We start from the raw sequence: 20,882 nt of genomic DNA on the forward strand, positions 1-20,882 counted from the left end.
CATGAGGGTAATACTTATAGTGTTATTGCTAGAAGTCTGTGTCTGGTTTGGTATAAGGGCAATGATGATCTCATTGAAAGAATTGGGAAGTATTATCTTCTCTTCTGAAATAGCTGTTTAGACTTTATATTCTTCTTCCGCAAATGTGTGAAAGACATCACCACTGAATTCATAGGGCCTTGTATTTTCTTTGGGTAAAGTTGTGCTTTTTTTAAAAAAGTGAAAACTGAATTTATGACAACTAATAAGGATTTAATTTTGGCTAGTAATAATAAAGCATGATTTTTAATTAAATATTTTATTTTGAGATATTGTAGATTTACACACACATTGTAAGAAATAATACAAAAATAATATGCTGAATTCAATTTCCCCTAAAGAGAGAGACAAAAAGAGAGAAAGGAAGTACCCCCCCACACACACACACACACAATAGGACATGGTCACGATGCAATACTCGCTCCTCCATTATTCCACCCTGTCAGGATTTGGGGCACATTCACACACATGCCTGGCATGGTTTTCAAGCCACCAGTGTAGATTATAACCCTGAAGTTGATCACGTGGGATCCAGCTACCTTTACCACCAGACCATGGAGCAGACCTGCTCCCTAATTTCTTTCTCTTTCTCTTTTTCTTTTCTTTTTTCCTTTTCTTTCTCTCTTCTTTCTTTATTTCTTCTTCTCTTCTTCTCTCTCTGTTTCTTTTTTCTCTCTATTTTTCTTTTTTCTTTCTTTACTTTTATTTTTCCTTCTCCTTCCTTCCTTCCTTCTCTCTCAAAGAAAGAAGAAATTATTAATTTAAGGTGGGGATACATTACTATAAATGTGCCCAACGTGTTTCTCCAGCCACCAGTCCCAGACTAATGCAGTTGGCCATGTGGAAACCAGCCACTCCAACACAACACCAGGCTGGACCTTTCAAAGGGTTTAGTATGCATCAAACCATGCTTTCTGCTTGAATGCCACAAGTGCAAGTCCAAGACGGGTAAGTTAGTTTCACTGAAGAGATCAGGTTTTCTTTGTGGTGCTGAAGCTGATAGTCAAATAACAACCATAACAGAATTCTAGGAAATAGACATTAGTAGGGATTTTTGCATTTTGCTTTGTTTTGTTGTTTCTCCACAATCACGTTTGGGGTGATGCACTGGTGACAGCTTTTAATGGAAAGAAGCTCTCACTTGGCAGCCCTTCAGAGGCTGAGGTGGGCAATAGCTGCTCAGTAAAAATGCTGCTGTTTCACCCTCTGCCATACATAGGAGACTGCAGAATTTGGTCAGGTGTTGAAAACTGATGTTTATAGGTTGCTTCAAAATGATCCATGTGACACTCTCGAGAAGTAGTGGAACTGTAAGAGAACCAGGATATGTCAGTAGTCCCAGGATGGCGGATGTAGAGATAAAGGGTCAAAATTTGTGAATCGAGTTTGTTTACCTTTTTCTTTAATAGAATCCAAAATATCAGTAATCTTTTGCAGTTGGGAATTGTGTTCACCAATCTGTAAAAATACTCCCAAGACAGCTAGTACATCTGGTTTCCGAGCTGTTTCTACAATACTTGGGGGTATTTGTCTGAATTCTAGTGAACAACACGAAGCTGATTTGGCCTCTGTGTCATCCAAGTCTATGTTGAAGGAATGGCCACTATTGCTGATGATTTTAGCAGAACTTGGGTCATATTTTATACTGAGAGGTTGGAGAGAAGAGTCATATTTATTTCTTTGGTTTTAATATCAATCAGAGGTTGCTGATCACCATCGGCAATAGGGAAAAATTCATTCTAATGACTAGGACCATTGTGTTCACCATATTCCCAGCTGAGCCTCGACATGATCCCTCTGGGTGGAAGGCTGTGCAAGATGATCACTATTTCTTTAAACATTTTTCTTAACACCATTTTGGGGATTTCAATTACATGTATATGAAGCCTCATAAATATATTTTACAATTCATTTATAATCTATTTACTAACTAAAATGTTCTTTTCTCTGTGTGTTTTATTGTGGATAGTTTTACTACTACATTTTTAAGATTTCTAATATATTCTTCAATATTTAACCACATCTATTGTATTTTTAAAAATTTAAATAGGGAAATTTTATCTTCATAAGTTCAACTTACGTTTTATTTCCCCTATCTTTTATTACTGACTTAACTTTTTATACAAATGGCATAGAATTATACTAGCTATTTTTACATCCTGTTAAAATAAATTTTATTTATATGATCACTGCTGTTATCAAACTTGAGTTGGTCATCTTTCTATGTAGAAATAGCATGTTGTTTCTTGGTCAGTTTCAATAGATTCATTTTTCTCTTAATATTCCTATGCTTCTTTGCATGCCTTCTAATATTTTATTATATTCTAAACATTGTGAACTTTGCCTTTTCGATGCTGGGTATATTATTGTAGCTTTATTCTGGGATGCCTCAAGTTACATTAACAGTTTAATTCTTTCAGGTGTTTAGTTTACTTCTAATTATTCTCCATGCCAATGCAAGACTCTTCCATGAACTCTATCCAATGTCCTGTGAATGACAATATTTTCCAGCATTCATGTTGGGAAAAGGCACTGAGTGAGTGTAGTCACCTTGACCTGCAATCTGTTCAGGTAGTTCTTTCTTTAGTCTTGAATATTGAAGAGGACTCACAAATCTTCAGAGTTCTCTTGCAACTCTTTCCTCTCAGTTACCCTGTTCTGTGAATTGTCACTATTAAAATACCTAAGTATATATACACCAAGGCTCTTCAAAAACTCATGTAAAATGTATATTATAAAAAAACTATGTAGAAATTTTCATTTTTGCACAAAATACATTCATACTTTAATTCCATTATTCACGAACTTTTTGAAGTTTCCTTATGTTTATTCATGCACATGTATACACACACACTACATGCACATACGCACACATAAATACACATACATTTTATATATTTTGTCTGTTCTTTAGTTGGGTTGAAGCTGAAAAGCTGGAGAATATATCCATAAATTTATTTTCTTTTTACTTTTGAGAGCTGAATACTTTCTTTTAAAAAAATATATTTATGTTACATTCATTCACTGTATACCTTTCAGGCATACAGAATTTCCCCAGTAGGACACACTGTATATCGGCTCAGTCACAGAATTTACCATACCTATTATCTTCAACTGATAATTTTCTATTTTTGCTTTTCAACTGTTTTACTTCATTCTTTTTTCCCCTTGATTTCTTCCCTCATTTCTTCTAGGGTGTACTTAGAATTGACATGTAATTTTGAATAGCAGTTTAGAAGTCATCCTTGTCTTCTTGTCTATTTTGGGAAACAAACATTAAGCTCTTCATTGGTAAGTATGATCACAGTTAAAAGTTTTTCAAAAATATCTGATAGGTAATTTTAAAAAATTGTCTTTGTCCTAGATCCTGCTACAGAGCTCCTAAATCCCTTGAAATTTGTGGGGCCAATAAGAATGTCCTTTATTCAAATGAGATGACTAGTGGCTAAGGACCCCTAGGCAGCTTGTAGTAGGGAAGAAATCTGTCGAGAAAAACTAGTAATTAGGATGTTGGAACTTTCCTATTCCTCAACTCCCAGAAAAGGGAGAAGGACTGGAGATGGAGTTAGTTACTGGTGACCAATGATTTAACCAACCATGCCTATGTAATGAAGCATCCATGGAAACCCTTAGGGAGGTTTAGAGAGCATCTATGTTGGAGAATATATCTCACACATCAAGTTGCTGGGAATTAGAGCTAGGTGTTCCCCTACCTAAAAATCTGGATGAGTTTTTGAATCAGTAAACAACCAATTAACAGCAGAGCGTTGGGACAGATTTTGTGAGTCCCTGCACTTCCACTTACTAGTTGTATAACTGGGCAAATTACTTAAACTTTCTGTGCCTTGGTTTCTTCTTTTGTCAAATAGGAGTCTTTACTTCTCCCGTTCACTGGGATTTAAAACATAAAAACTATTAGAGAACAATGAGTGCAAAAGAAATACTCAAAGTCACTCACTGTTTGGAAGAGCATGTGTTCTAGGTGAGACTGACCTAGAATCATACCTAAATCTACTACTAATAAGCTGTGTGGCACTGAACAATTTATTGAGCCCAATGTCTTTTATTTCTTCATTGGTAAGTGGATATAGCCTATACTTACCTACAAAAAATAATATTTAATATCTTATGTATTTAAAGTACTCAGTGGAGTACTTGACAAAGTAAGTGTTCATTATTATCACTATTACTGCTACTGTGAATACTACTGGGTAAATTGCAAATTTGTAACAAAGGCCATTCAGTGACATTTAAAGAAGGAAGCAAACTTTTCAAGGTATCTTAAATATTCAGGTTGTACAACTCTCAGTGGGGTGCATATAAAAATCAATATTTGATTAAGGCTAAAGCCAGAGCCAAATATCATCATGAAATCTTATGGAATGTAAAAGTAAATATTAGCATTATTTTATTGTTAAAATTTAGTAATTTTTTAAACTGTGATTTTTTTATTTGTAAAAATTAATGAACTATAATTTCTCAGCACTATAAGATGGTGAGTTGTGTCTTATGTGTCTCTACTATGCTTTGAGACACTAAATTAACTACTTATTTCTTTTTAAAACAACTATTTTATTATTTTTAAATTTGACAACAGAGAGAGAGAGATAGAGATAGAGAGAGAGAGAGAGAGAGAGTAAGAAAGTAAGCTGCCAGGTTCAAGACTAGAACATGTGGGAGTTCAGAGCCTTAACCACCACACCACCTGCCAACCCTACTATTTCTTTCTTTTAAGATCAATTATGTAATAAAGTTTTTCCTTTCCTTGCTCTCTCTAAAAGTATAAAAGCTAGATGTTATCTCCAAATTTTAAGCTTATCTTTTTCTCCAGTTTTAAGTGATATAGGTACAAGAATCATGAAGTGACCTCTTCCCAAAGAGAAAACAAGTTTCACTGTCATTTGGGGATATCATTAGAAATGGAATATAGAGCATGTAAGCTATCTCCCACCTTCTCTCACCAACTGGCCGAGTTTTACTCCATGAGATAATATGCTTCACTTTCTAAGTCTCATCACCTGGTCTTTTGGGTGGCTGCTCAAGGAGTCATATTGTACATTCTGTTGGTGTGGCATTTCAACCAAAATGAACAGGGGTCCAAGAGTTCAGTTTCTCTGGTCACATCTTAAGCCGTAGTTTCTATGGTTCCAGCCAGATGTGAGATGGAGATCATGCAGGAGCTGGTGCTCATCCTGGCACTGAAAAACCGTGCCTGACGTATCTTTATTTCTAATGCTTCTTCATCTGCCTGCTTTTTTATACAACCACTTAAGTTCATGAATGGAAGAAATGAAGCTAAAATCCAGTCAGACAGCCTTCTACAGGCTAAATATGCCATTTAAGGGCAGACTTTGGCTGAATAACAAGAACAAAGATGACCTTCAGAAAATTCTGGTTTGGAATGATGTGTGATGTAATTCCTATTCTAACAAGTGTCCTTCTACTTACAGCAATATATCTCTTATTTAAGTAACAATGTTTGGGACTGTTACTTGCTTTTTGCTAACCTATCAAACATTAATCCACATGCTCTGAAGGACAGATACTAAGAGGTCTAAATTTTTTAATAGCTGGGCAGAAATTGGCAGGGGCACTGATGTTTTTACATGGAAGCCTAATTGAAAAACAAAAGAGAGATAAACTTAACAGGAATAAGGCTTCATGGTATAATAATTTCATGAGCTAAATAATTAAGTATGGGTGTCTACATCTATTATCTGTCTTCTATCTACCTATCTTTCTATCAACCTATTATCTGCATTATCTGCCATTTATCTCTATCAATTATTTGTCATCTATTTTTCTTTATACAGCCATATCTTTCTATACACACATAGCATAAATATTCACACATACATTCATGTAGTCTTCTTAAAATTAATGTTTCATCTTTAAGGTCAAACACTCAACCGGTGAAAAGAGGAACTTAATCAAGAGTGGCTAAAGCAGTAATAAGGAACTATGACTTTAAAATACAAGCAGTTAGATATTGTTAATAGTCTCCACTTAACATATACCAACTACTCTCTATGGCTGAATCGGAAACATTAGAGGTTATAGAAACATGCAAAATGGTTAAAGATACCAGATACTATGTGGGAAAAGGGTGGGAGAAGAAGAGTGTGAGGAAAACATTAAGGAGAAAACTACAGAGGCAAGACATTTATGGGACACAAAAATGGATTATTATCTGTTGATGATAACGTGTATAGTATCCCCAGCTGGACTGGTATGAAATGTATTCATGTTGGAAAATTCACTTTACAAGCTAAGTGATATATAATGATTGAATGTCTAAAAGAAATGAAAATAAAATAAAATATCTTATTAAAAAGAAGGACGAATGCCCTCACAATTAGCATCTGTTATTAAGTATTTCTGTGACATATACAGAAAAAAAAATTACTACCATGAAGGTACTCTGAAAAGAATAGTAGATCAAAGTGACATAAAGTATTCATTTTTTGACAAACAGGTAGAACTTGGGAAGCATATTGGAGCACATAGTAATATCCTGATCGAGAAAAGGAATCTGTGACTACATTCTTCTTGACAAAGAAAGAGTGGGAGAAAATACGTAATATTATATATACACAATTCAGTTTATACCTTATATCAGGCCCTAGGTCAAGCAATATATAATATCTTTCATAACATCCCTAAGTGCAGGTATCATTATTTTCACCAAATGGTAAAACAAAATCCCCAAGAATCTTTAAAAAATGGATACAACAGAGATAGTATTTTAATTCATATCTGTGTGCTTCGAGTCTGTGCTCCTGAGTCATTAAATGGTAAGCTTCCCTCCTAGCGTTTATGGAGCTTCTTCCACCTACCTGTTATTTTATGTTCATAACCTCAGGAATCTCCTCAGCCATAGCACATTCAGGGATGAGTATCCTGGTAAACAGTAAATAAAAATAAAAAGACCTCCTCTGTTTTTGTGTCTGATGAAGGAAAGTACATCCTTCTGGCAATGCCGAAAGCAAGGAGGATTGCAGGCAGTTAGAAAGGAGCCTTTCAAAAGCTGTAGTTAGCAATCAATAGTGGAAATTCAACTTCAGTCTCCAAATACCTCATTCCTCCCACTAGCCCATGTTCCTGCCTCCGTTTCCAAACAATGCAACTTGTGCATTCTGCCCATGGCTTCTTTCCATTCCATGGCTCAGTAGACCTCCCAATATACATATATACGTATACATACACACACACACACATACATATATATGCACACATACACACACACACACATATATATATATGCACACATATACACACACACATATATATATATATCATAATTGGTTTTATACATATATAGGTACAAAATACATGTATATGTATAAAACCAATTATGACTAGATCATATTCACTAATACCCATGATAATGACTCAGAATCATTTAAGGATATCTTGTTTTTTCTCCCACCCTAAAAACTATCACCATCATCCCCCAGTTTATAGGCAAGAATTTTTAAAAAATATTTCAAGCATGGCTGAATTCAAATATAAAAGTAAAAATTCACACTGCTCTTTTGCCTCAGAATATCAAATCTAATGCTTAAAAACAAGCTGGTCATTGGAAGATCCCAAGGCAGCAAAGTAGAAAGCAAGCTGTGTTTTGCTGGTAGACTCAGACAGCACAGATTCAGCAGTTTCCAAATTAGAAGAGCTACTTGCTCTGGCCTGGCCAAGGCATACTAAAGTGCTTACCCACTGAAAGAAGCGCAGTGGGTGAGGAAAGTCTTGTTCTTTAAAATAATTCTTTTGCCATTCTTCTAAGCCTGGGCTAAGAGTAGGAAGCATAACTGCTTCCTACCCAATTTCTGGAGTCTGACTACAAGGTTTTCTGCTCTCCAGAAGAATATAGCTGACTATCTAGCATAGGTATGATGTTTGTGGCTAAATGGAGTGAATTAAATGTCCCTTCCCCTTAAGATACCCACTGCAGCGAATTTATAAGTCTAAATATGTCCTATAACATAGAATGGTAGTTACAGGTTAAATGATATAAAATTGCTAATGCTGATCATTTTTAACCCATAAAAATGGCAGTGTCATATTATGCAATTTATTGTAGCAAATAATGGCATGTACACTTAGTAGGACAATATCTAAGCACTAAAAATGATGTATATGAAGATTTTACCAGCAACGTGAAAAAATGCTCTTAATATCATGCTAAGTTTTTGTTGTTGTTTTGCTATAGAGTGTGTTCACTCACTGGAGAAATACAGAGAGAGAGAAAAAGTGAGCAAGCATTCCCCAGGGGATGTTCATGCCACCATCCCTTCTCTTCCATTCTCTTCTTGGGATTTGGGGCACTCATGCACATGTGTTTTTCAAATCACTGGGCTCAGGACTCAAGTTATGCAGTCAGCCATGTGGGATCCAGCTCCCTTAACCATCACATCACTGGCTGGTCTGATACCATGTTAAGTTTAAAAGTAAGATTAAATATTACAAATAAAATATGGTACCAAATATGGAAAAAAAAGGATGCAGAGGAAAATCCTGAAATAAAATGCATCCTTTCAGTTCTCTCCCAGTGATCTTTCTTCTCTCCTTTCCTCTGTTCACATCCTCAAACACAAAGAGGCAAGCAATTCAACTTAAAGAAAACTGTACTAAGAATTGGCTCACCCGACTTCTAGTTTCAACTGTGCCATCTTCTTGCTGAGCTATCTGGAGAAAGATAGTTCAGTCCTGTCCATTCTTGGGCTCAATGTTCCATCCATTGAATAAGAAGAGAGATTGCAGATGACACCTTAAGGCCCTAAAACAAAATGATTTTACTGAAAAGGTGAACATGATCTGAACACAAGACTATCTTTCAGAAAACTATAACTTCGTTAGGCACAGAGAGATAAGAGCAGTGTTTGTTAAACTTAATGGAATCCATGGAAAAGAGACACTGACACAGTCTCCTGTTCCCAACTCAGTTGTCTAACCTATTCAGGATTATTTCAGCCTACTTTATCACTCAATTTTTAAAAAGTTTTTTAATTAAGTCATTTGAATTTGCTTACTTTAATTGGATTCTCTACCTTCTAGTGAGGCAAGACGCCAGTAGATTTTCTCGATGTCAAGATATAAAGAAAAAGAAAATTTTGTCATGGAAACTGTTTCTTTTTAAATACTTGTCTTTTAGTTTCTTGATATTTTTGTCTTAAAAACAGGATTTCTGATAATTGGGATATAGTCCAAACAGAGTTCAATATTTCCTTCAAAAAAAGTCATGAAAATACTTAAACATGTTAAGAATTTGAAAATAATTTTATTTAAATTGCAGAACATAAAAGCAAAAAAGCTTTGTAAAGATGGCCATTTCAAATATTCAACTTCAAATATGTTTATATATATTTATTTTTTTTCTTGACATGTTCAGATATCATGGGAATTTGTATGCCTTCCTTTTAAGTCTCTAATCCATGAGCTTTTAGAAATTGACTGATTGGGAGTCAACCAGTGGCATGGTTAAGGCAGCTGGATCTCACATGACCCACTGTGAGGTTGTAGTCCCAGACCCAGTGACAAAAAACACACCAGGCCCCTATGCTTGCATGCTCAAAATCCTGAGAGGAAAATGGAGGAGAAGTGCATGGTCATCCCCCTGGGTAGTGATTTCTCACTTTCCCTCTCACTCTCTTTCTCTCTGGCAAGGACATGTGCCTGATAGTAAAGCTAAAAAGAAAAGAAAAGAAAAGAAAAGAAAAGAAAAGAAAAGAAAAGAAAGAAATTGATTATACTTAGTTACCTAGCGTGCCTATGGTAGAAGATATAAAACCAAGCCATATCAGTTCTGAAATACAATACTGACATTTACCACCATCAAAATAATTCCCCCACATTTTGAAGAAAATGCAAAAACAGTATGTGGAACTTTAAGAAATGTAGAATTCATTTTTAAAATCTTATTTTTTCTTCCATGAACAAAAGAGATAGACATAAAGAGAGACAGGAGACAGAGACAGAAAGACAGTCACACCCAACAAGATCTTCAAGTTACAATTCCCCACCAGCTTTAGTCAGTCCCAGATGATGGACACATGTGCACCTGCTGTGTCCAACGAGGTTTCTGAACGTGAACTCGAATCCTTTCCACGTGAGTCAGTTTCACAGGGCATTGCTTTATTGCCGTGCCATCATCTGGCCCCCAGAATTGATTATTTTAACCAATATTTAAGTCACATTTTTGACACAGCACTGCATCGGACAGTAGGCATTCGATAGTGAACTCAGTCTAGTGGGCAAAACAGATTTTAATAAAGTAATTATAAAAGTTTAATCCTAAAGAGTATGCATGAAGTTATCTCATCTGGCCCTGAGGAAGAACAAGGCTATCAGCGAAGAACAGAGTTTGTAGAAAAGCACTTTGATCTTGTTTTCTCATATAATGAGAAAGAATATTTCCCTCTATAAGGGAAAGAATTTTAGAGTTAGATAGGAACTGAAGTCAGTCTAACATTGTGATTGGAGTCTGGAGGCAGACTAGAAGGTTTGCAGTTAGAGCAGCAGCATTTTATACCAGACTCTATTACCTCATCATCGTGCAACAATGGTGATTGAACGGCAGTGATTACCGGCCTATTCTGGTTGTCTCTTGCTGTTTATCTTCATGTGCCTCATCCTGCTCCAGTTTTAGCACTGGTAGTCCCCTATTCTGCAAAAGACTTCTACCTTAAGCAAAAGAAGAGTAAGTCACCTACTAAAAAACTACCCCAAAACTTAGTGGCTAAAAACATTGAAGTATTATTACCTCTCATAGTTCTATGGGTTGTCTGGGATTTGTTTTATGGTTCTTGATACAAGTTTCTCATTCAGCTGTAGTAAATGGTAGAAGCAGATTATCTGCAAAATGTGGCTGGTGCCCACTAAGACTGTTGTAAAGTCTAGTGAGTTCACAGATATAAACAGTTTGGCTCAATGGCAGATACGTACAAGTACAAAACAAGTTGAACTCCTGGCAATAACAGAATGAAGAAAGGGGAATATGTATAATCGCTGCAGGGAATGGGAAAGTCAATCAGTGCTTCAGCACCTACCCCAGCAGCCTGCAGTCTAGATGTTTTATGCACATGATCTCAGTTAATCTCCCATTTACCGTTATGGTGCAGACACTGTAACTGTACTGGCTTTACTGATGAGGAAACTGAGGCTCTAAGAGTATAGTCGCACAACATTGAGGCTAAAAATTTAAACCCAGACCCGCATTTACAAAGTCTATCTTCTGTCTCTACATCTGCTTTGAAGGAAACCCCCCTCCAAAACAAACAAACAAAAAATAAATAAGCTCTAAAATCGTTTTAAAAGCATTTTACTTCTATGAAGTAATAGGCATAGGAATTACCCTGCAGAAAACATTTAAAAATATGAACAAACATGCACATAAAAAAAAGAAAAGAAAAGAAAAGAAAAGAAAAGAAAAGAAAAGAAAAGAAAAGAAAAGAAAAGAAAAGAAAAGAAAAGAAAAGAAAAGAAAAGAAAAGAAAAGAAAAGAAAAGAAAAGAAAAGAAAAGAAAAGAAAAGAAAAGAAAAGAAAAGAAAAGAAAAGAAATAAAAAGAAAAGAAAAGAAAAGAAAAGAAAAGAAAAGAAAAGAAAAGAAAAGAAAAGAAAAGAAAAGAAAAGAAAAGAAAAGAAAGAAATTGATTATACTTAGTTACCTAGCGTGCCTATGGTAGAAGATATAAAACCAAGCCATATCAGTTCTGAAATACAATACTGACATTTACCACCATCAAAATAATTCCCCCACATTTTGAAGAAAATGCAAAAACAGTATGTGGAACTTTAAGAAATGTAGAATTCATTTTTAAAATCTTATTTTTTCTTCCATGAACAAAAGAGATAGACATAAAGAGAGACAGGAGACAGAGACAGAAAGACAGTCACACCCAACAAGATCTTCAAGTTACAATTCCCCACCAGCTTTAGTCAGTCCCAGATGATGGACACATGTGCACCTGCTGTGTCCAACGAGGTTTCTGAACGTGAACTCGAATCCTTTCCACGTGAGTCAGTTTCACAGGGCATTGCTTTATTGCCGTGCCATCATCTGGCCCCCAGAATTGATTATTTTAACCAATATTTAAGTCACATTTTTGACACAGCACTGCATCGGACAGTAGGCATTCGATAGTGAACTCAGTCTAGTGGGCAAAACAGATTTTAATAAAGTAATTATAAAAGTTTAATCCTAAAGAGTATGCATGAAGTTATCTCATCTGGCCCTGAGGAAGAACAAGGCTATCAGCGAAGAACAGAGTTTGTAGAAAAGCACTTTGATCTTGTTTTCTCATATAATGAGAAAGAATATTTCCCTCTATAAGGGAAAGAATTTTAGAGTTAGATAGGAACTGAAGTCAGTCTAACATTGTGATTGGAGTCTGGAGGCAGACTAGAAGGTTTGCAGTTAGAGCAGCAGCATTTTATACCAGACTCTATTACCTCATCATCGTGCAACAATGGTGATTGAACGGCAGTGATTACCGGCCTATTCTGGTTGTCTCTTGCTGTTTATCTTCATGTGCCTCATCCTGCTCCAGTTTTAGCACTGGTAGTCCCCTATTCTGCAAAAGACTTCTACCTTAAGCAAAAGAAGAGTAAGTCACCTACTAAAAAACTACCCCAAAACTTAGTGGCTAAAAACATTGAAGTATTATTACCTCTCATAGTTCTATGGGTTGTCTGGGATTTGTTTTATGGTTCTTGATACAAGTTTCTCATTCAGCTGTAGTAAATGGTAGAAGCAGATTATCTGCAAAATGTGGCTGGTGCCCACTAAGACTGTTGTAAAGTCTAGTGAGTTCACAGATATAAACAGTTTGGCTCAATGGCAGATACGTACAAGTACAAAACAAGTTGAACTCCTGGCAATAACAGAATGAAGAAAGGGGAATATGTATAATCGCTGCAGGGAATGGGAAAGTCAATCAGTGCTTCAGCACCTACCCCAGCAGCCTGCAGTCTAGATGTTTTATGCACATGATCTCAGTTAATCTCCCATTTACCGTTATGGTGCAGACACTGTAACTGTACTGGCTTTACTGATGAGGAAACTGAGGCTCTAAGAGTATAGTCGCACAACATTGAGGCTAAAAATTTAAACCCAGACCCGCATTTACAAAGTCTATCTTCTGTCTCTACATCTGCTTTGAAGGAAACCCCCCTCCAAAACAAACAAACAAAAAATAAATAAGCTCTAAAATCGTTTTAAAAGCATTTTACTTCTATGAAGTAATAGGCATAGGAATTACCCTGCAGAAAACATTTAAAAATATGAACAAACATGCACATAAAATTGTTTTTAAGATATCTAGCAGAAAGAAAATTCCTAAGAGGAGGCATAAATGAGGTTAGACCTAATATTGCTCTGGTTTACCACTTTGAGAGAGTTTCTAGCTCACAGAAGGACAGAGGGAACCTAGAGCCATGCAAACTTGCTGAGTCAAAGTAGCAGAGACATGTCAGGTGAGGCAAAGGGAGGCTTGAAGTTAAGGAGAGAGAACCAGAAAGGTGAGAAGTTGAACAGAGCAAAAGCTGTCTACAAAGGGTCCCACCCAGGTATTTAGCTAGGTACGTATTCAGCTAGGTACAGAGCGGTACGCGTGTATAAGAAAATTACTGGGAGCTACGAAAAGAACGCCTAAAAGGACACATGGTAACAGTGCTTACAGCCCACACAGGCCTGGAATAGAGCAGAGAAACACCAGTAAGTCTAAAAATCTCATGACTCAGGGGCACTGGATTAAGTACATGGGAGACTCTTCTCTCATTAGAGTGGGATAAGAGAATGAGACAACACCTCTACTCTGAACCTAACCAATCTTAAAAGAAAGAGACCGTTTTTTAATGAAGAAAATAATTATAAATAACAATGTTTCCAATATCTGTACTGAAACACGAATATTTGCAGAAATATAAAAATGTGCAATGTCTCACAGTAAAATTGCAAGTTAGAGTTAGATAGAAGAAATAAGTTCTAGTGTTGTATTGTACAGTAGGATGACTGTAGTTTAACAACTTTATTTCAAAATAGCTGAGAGGATTTGAATGTTCTAACCACAAAGCAATGATAAATGTCTGAGATGGTAAATATCCTAATTACCTTAATTTGATCATTACATGTTATGTATTGAAACATCACACTGGACAATTTGTGCAATTACAAAATATGCATAATTATTATGTGTCTATGACAAAAATGTCTGAAATTTAATAAAACACCACAACCATGTGTAAAAAGCAGGAAAGTATTATTCATAATAAAAATATAAATCATCTAAATCAACTAGACTGACACAAATGTTATAAATAGTATATATAAGAATATTAAAACAGTCATTATGACTATATTCCAATTATCATAAATATATTCAAAGATAAGACTATTCCTCAGAGATAAGAAAGATTTTTTAAAATTCCAAATTGTTCTTACAGTGATAAAAATTTCCCATGAGTGACAAGAAAACACACTGGATAAAGCCAGTAACACATTAGACCTTGCCAAGGAAAAACTTACTGAACTTGAAGACATGGCAGTGGACACTATTTAAAATTTAACACAGAAAAATAAAAGAAACAAAAGCAAGCAGAGCAATACTGAACTGTGGAATATCTTCAAACAACCTAATAAACGCTTGCACATCCATGTTAATTGCAGCATTATTTACAATTACTAGGACATGAAATCAACCCAAAAGTCCAAAAATAAATGAGTGATGAAAAAATGCAGCATATGTATGCTGTAGAACACTTTCCAGCCATAAAAAGCAATGAGATCCTAGCATTTGATACCAAGTGGACAAATATGGAAGACTTAATGCTAAGTGAAGCAAGCCAGCCTATGAAAGACGAGCTTTGTATGTCCCCACTCAATATATATCAAATGTCTATGCTCTATAGCAGAAACTGGAAAATTGGAAAGTATAATAGTGGGGAGGGCAACTGTGGATAGTGGAGATAGTGGGGGAAGCCTTAGAGGGGTTAACAGAAAGAGGGAGGGGGGAAGGGGATGAAAAACAATACATTTAATTGATGCAAAAATCAAAGGTTATTTGCTGATATAATGTATAGGACAATGTCTTTGTCTTGACTAATACACACTGTATTTATGCTGGGTGAAAAATACGTTTTGTACAATGCAAAAGAAGAAGAAGATTTGAATCTCTGAAGAAGAAGATGAGAAAAAAACAATAACTTGCAGAAATAATAGTTGAGGTTTTCCTAAATTTGATGAAAATTTAAATCCACAAATCTGAGAGTCTCAATGAACCCAAAGAACAGAAACAGGAAAAGAATTATGCCCCAATTACCTAGTTTGACTGCAGCAGGGAACACACACGGCAGGTGACTTACATCTTTCGCCATTGTTCATGAGTCCATGCATGACAGTGAGAGCAACAGGACTGTAGATTCGAAAGCTGCAGATGAATTTTAGTGAGTAGACAAATCTGCCAATATAGAGTCTGGGAATAATGAGGATCAATTGTATAACAATTTTTATCAGCCACCTTTTGCAAAGAAAGAAACACAGAGTTAACGAACTTTCTGATGGTTGTATTACTCATCATTAGCAGACTCAGGATTTAATTCCAACATTCTTATCACAGAGCTAAGGTCTTCACCACTATGCTAGTGATCACCTGTGAGAGCAGCATAGATTGGTGCTCATATCAATCAGTACTAATAAGATAGAACAAAGAAACCTAAAATACTAGTGGTTCATAACAACATTGATTTTTCTTGCTGCCAGATTCGTGTTGGCTTGAATTCTGCTGATATCATTTAGGCTTAGCTGGGTTTGCTTCAAACTGCAGCTTGGGTTCAGGTCTGCTCCTTTCTCCATTGTCCTTGAATCAAGGGCTTCTTAGAGCTTGCTCCTATTACAAAAAGCAGAAACACAAAAGGCCCAAGTATTTGAAACAATGCATTTAATATAAACACATTTAAGGCCTTGTACATGATAAGCTTATTAGCATTCACAGCAAGTCAGTTTGCCAAGCCCAACACCCAGATTTCATCTCCTCTTATTCCAGATACAAGGTCATGTAGCACAGGGGGCTGATGTATAATTCTAATTTTAAAAATTAGTGAAGATGGGGAAAGATGACCTACTCTTCCACAGTGTCTTAGGTCAATGTGAAAACCACTGCTCTTTTGCCTGGACCCACACTTTTCTTTTAAGGAGACAAAACCTGGTGGTCCCTAAAGCCTTTACCTCAAGCTAAAGAACAACACTCACTCTCCTGATTCATTTCGGTCTCTCAGTAACTGATCTTTCAGATATTCCTCAATGCACTTCAGCACCAGTTTCCATCCTATGCTTAGGCTTCATTCATCTCCCAGAGCTTGAGTGAGATGGTGGGATGAGGTCTGTCTGACCTTGAGGATGATCTGGACGGTAGTATCTCAAAATGTAATAATAAAAGCCTAAGGCCCTGAGAATTACTGGATTAATTAAAGACTAAACAGAACTGGAAAATCCAAGTGTGTGCCCAAGAATAACAGGCGATCCACCTTACGGTGATAGTTCAAATGTTATGGGTAATGTCTCAAGACATTCTTAGAAGCAACCCCCCCTCCCCCCAGCTACAGTAACTGGATAGAAGGTTCCAGGGGCTCATGGTACCACATGCCCAGAAGTTATAAAATATTGGCCAGAAGTTGGCCATCGGGATCTTCCACTATGGCCCTGTGCCAGCCCTTTCTTCAACTTCTCCTGCCTCTCAGTGACCATCTACATCAACTCCCTTGGTATCACCTGACTCTGACCAGACTCCTCCTATCTGGTGCTCCTAATTCGGAACTTCACCTACTAGGTTGCGTCCAATACCCTATGCTTAGCTCCAGTGTGATCTGATGTCTCTTAGACTAGATTTCTGTTCATTTTCTCTTTCTGGATTTGTTTTGTTTTTTCCTTCCACAGAAATGAGAAAAATCCATCCCTATAGTCCCTTATTAATTTATCAATCTATCCTGTATGTAGTCTCTTTTATTTCATTGGCATTCATGGTTTACCTTGTAACTGGCACCAAGCTGGAGAAAGCAGACTGAGATTAAAAGTTCACATCTCTTCACTTAATCTCCATCTCTCTTCAAATAACTCCTCTGAAGCAATCTGAATGAAAATATACTGGGCTAGGAGATCAGTTGCTTGAGATCTTACTAATGCTTTTTATCAGGTATTCAGTTAATGACTTTGAGAAAATCACTTAATTTTTCTGCTAATCCGCAAATAGGCTAATGGAGTTTAATCAATATTTCTTGATGTTCTTCGGCTGCCAAGCACATTTTAAAAATAAAATTTAAGAAAAACAATATAAAATGATAAAAACAGAGCTCTAATTTAATCATGAGAGCTGGTACGGTGGAGGTCGTCTAGAATTCCAACCTCCAAGACCCTCCCTTTGCCTGTATTCTCTGAGACTCTTCACAAAATATGAGATGCATTTGGAATGGCATTTGGAAGCCACTAGCAGACAATGTCTTACATTACTGTGGATCAAATGCCACTTGAGGCTTTGTTTTGTCTTAAATTATGTGCCAAGTTGCCGTTCTTCAAAGACAAAAAATTAATTTTTTCTAGATATCATTTATTTTATTTCAGTTCACCAACACTGCACAAGTAAACAAATTTCAGTCATGGCCATGCCACTCAGTAGCTAAGAGTTCAGTTAAGTACTCAGTCTTTGTGTTCTCATCTGTAAAATTAGAGTCTCAGGTTAGCATACCGCTAAGGCCCCTTAGTGAGCCCTCATTTTAGAATACCACCCTTCCTAATCAGCCCTCCTTCATCTATTAGCAGCTCATTTGGTAATGCTTTTATGAAGGGATAGTTTTCCAGGATAGATTATGTTGTAATGAGTAGGCGGGAAGTGTGAGTCTTTGTAGCCAGAACAAATTCAAGTGTGTTTGTAAATATGCAAACTTCACATTAGTCTTTATGAGGTCCCATTTGTCTTTTGGCATTTTGATGAGTAAACCAACTCCAAACCAATTTGAAAGGAGCAAAATATGTAATCATGAGATATTTGTTTTCTCAAACAATTGTAGTCACAAAATCTCTTTCTTTCTCCCTCCTTTTTTCCTTGTGGTTGTTTCTAAATAATTACCAGATGCTGCAACTCAGGGATAACATAGATTCCAGACCTAACAACATGGAACATTAACACCTATGAACTGTCATAGGGAAAAGGAATAAATAAAGAAAATAATACAGAGGAAGGGCAAGAAAGGCAATGACCAACAAAATCAAATACCCCTTCTTATTCTCCTTCATCAAACTTTCAAGCCAAAAATATCCACAGTGCCAACTCCAGATGGAGAAAGAATGGTCTGCTTGCCATCTGCAGAGACAAAACAACACAGTGAAACTGTAATTTCATCAGGCAAAAGTCATCAGAAATGAGTTAAATAACATATGCCATAATTAACAGAGCTGATACAAACCTTTTGCTGAGACCCTAGGGTGCCTCTGTGGGTGTGTGTGGTTCAGAGAGTGAAAGCTAAATCCTTTGACAACCAGAAAATAAATTTGGAAGACACTTAGGGGAAGTAAATAGATTTTACGTGAAAATCACACATTACTGAGGAGGGATTAGAGGGAAATTAACAGTATTTGCCCTGAAGTGTTTGGTGATTTTGATGAGGTCAAACATAGACATCTTTCACTGAAACCCGAAAGTCTCCACTCAGAGGGTGCATGTATCACATTATTAAATAAGATCAGGGTTAATTCAAAAAGTCAACGGAGAAAAACGCTCCTGAGCAATTTTTATACTTGAGGTTTTGTAACCAGGATTATCCTGGGAGTTGGGGATAGAGTGAGAAAAAACTGTTCTAGGTGAAACTCCACTGCTGTCATCTGCGCTCTGCATGCAGAAATTCATGTGCTTAGGAAAGCACATGGACTTCGTAGCCAGAAAGATATGACACTGTGTCTCTTACCAGTATTCACTGGCTGGGGTGCCTTGGTCATTTTCTTAACTCATCTGGTTTCACGTGGCCTCATCTACAAGATGATTACAAAACAGAGAGAGGGCTTATGTGAGCCAGGTACTGTTGACCATGGATGGCATCCACTACTGACTCGATTCTTACAGCATCCCTGGGAAGAAGGTACTGTTATTAGCCTTGTTTTACAAATGAGGCAATCAGTCACAGAGATTACGTTTCTTGTTCAAGACCATATAGCTAATAAGGGGTAAGAATGAGCTTTGGAAGTAGAGCTCCAGTGTATTTAACCGTAACGCAATATTGCTGATCTTTTAGAAAATGCTGGAAAATATGTAAAATCTAACACAGCAAGTCATATTCGAATCTCAACCAATACTAGCATACTTCCTAATCAGCAATTTGCATATTTAATATCAAATATGCCACTATGTACCTGAAACCACGCTGAATTATAACAGCTAACATTTAAATTTTTTTTTTTAATTGCGAGAGAGCACTTGCTTGCAAGTGACTGTGATGGGGGAGGGGGTTATGGAGAAAACACATCCCAGTGTATCCCTTCTCTCCATTTCTCCATCCTATCAGGATTTGGGGCAAGCACACACATGCACCCAGCAGGTTTCTCAAGATGCTGGGTCCCGAATTTGAACTGTGGTCATGTGGAATCTGGCTCTGTTAACCATTAGGTTATAGGGCTAGCCTATGTTTTAATTAATATTTATTTAATTCTCATATTCTTAGGACCTATGACATCAGTGCTGATATGATCAGGGGCACATCAGCCCCTGATCTCTTTGTCTTTGCAACGCCCTTTGCCTTGAGATGCTTTTCTCTTAGATAACCACATGGCTTACCTCTATGCCATTCAGGTCTCTGAACATTCCCTAAGCACTGTACTTAAAAGAGCAAATTTCATCATTCTGTCTCCCCTTCTCTTGTTTTATTTTATTTTAAAATATATGAAACCTGGCATTATATATTTTGTTACTGTCTCCCTCAAAATGATGCAGGCTTCATCAGGGAAGGAATTCTGTCTGTCCTGCTCACTTCGGTCCTATATCAACAGCTCATGTTCGAATCACGTTTGTTGAATAAACAAACGAATGAGCTCCACTTTACTGTTGCAGAAACTTAGGCACAAGGACCTTCAAGAATTGCCCAAAAGGTGTAAAAATAGAAAGTGGTAGAGCTAGAATTTAAGTATAGGAAGAGCCACTGGAGCAAGGTTCTCAGCCACATGCCACCTGGGGATGCAAAGAGACATGGATGCAACTCTTGCCCTCAAGTAGCCCACCACACATGGGAAGGAGTCTCAGACCCAGAAGCCCTCATTCATCTAATAGGCACTAAACATCCGGCAGCTAAAAGGTACTATGGATGTTACTGGAGAGACACAGAGCACATAAGACCCATCCTGTTCTGAAAGAATGTGTAACTTAATAAAATATTAATAAATAATATACAAATAATCTAGAAAAATATGAAACAAGGAAAAAGGTAACATTAAAAAATGGTAAAAGTTACATGATATGACATGCCTAAAAAGGAGAACTTTGTTTTTTCTGGTTTTTTTTAATTTTTTTTTAACTGAGAATCACAGCAGAGTCAAGAGAAAAAGCAGTGCTTGGGTTAGCATTAACAAAACTCTTCACTCTTTGAATACAGGAGTAGCGGTTGCAAGCAGAGGGTATAAACACAGAAAAAGAAAGTGAAAAATGAACAGAGGAACAAGAATTCATGGTCTATGAAAAGGAAGAGGCATCAAAAAATTGGGTTGAGACAAAAATCACAGAACATCTTGATTATTGTACTAGAGACTTTGAACTGGATGCAAAAATAATTATGAACATTTGGGGAGATTGCAGTGAGGAAGAGGGTAAAAAAA

At 36.6% G+C, this 20,882-nt stretch overlaps 1 pseudogene; it reads right to left on the minus strand.

Moving 5' to 3' along the window:
• Positions 1-762: 762 nt before the first annotated feature.
• On the minus strand, positions 763-1,829 carry LOC114009293 (carbonic anhydrase 13 pseudogene; annotated as a pseudogene).
• Positions 1,830-20,882: the final 19,053 nt, after the last annotated feature.

Source organism: Tupaia chinensis, unplaced genomic scaffold, assembly GCF_000334495.1.
Source record: "Tupaia chinensis unplaced genomic scaffold, TupChi_1.0 Scaffold000513_1, whole genome shotgun sequence".
Lineage (NCBI taxonomy): Eukaryota > Metazoa > Chordata > Mammalia > Scandentia > Tupaiidae > Tupaia > Tupaia belangeri.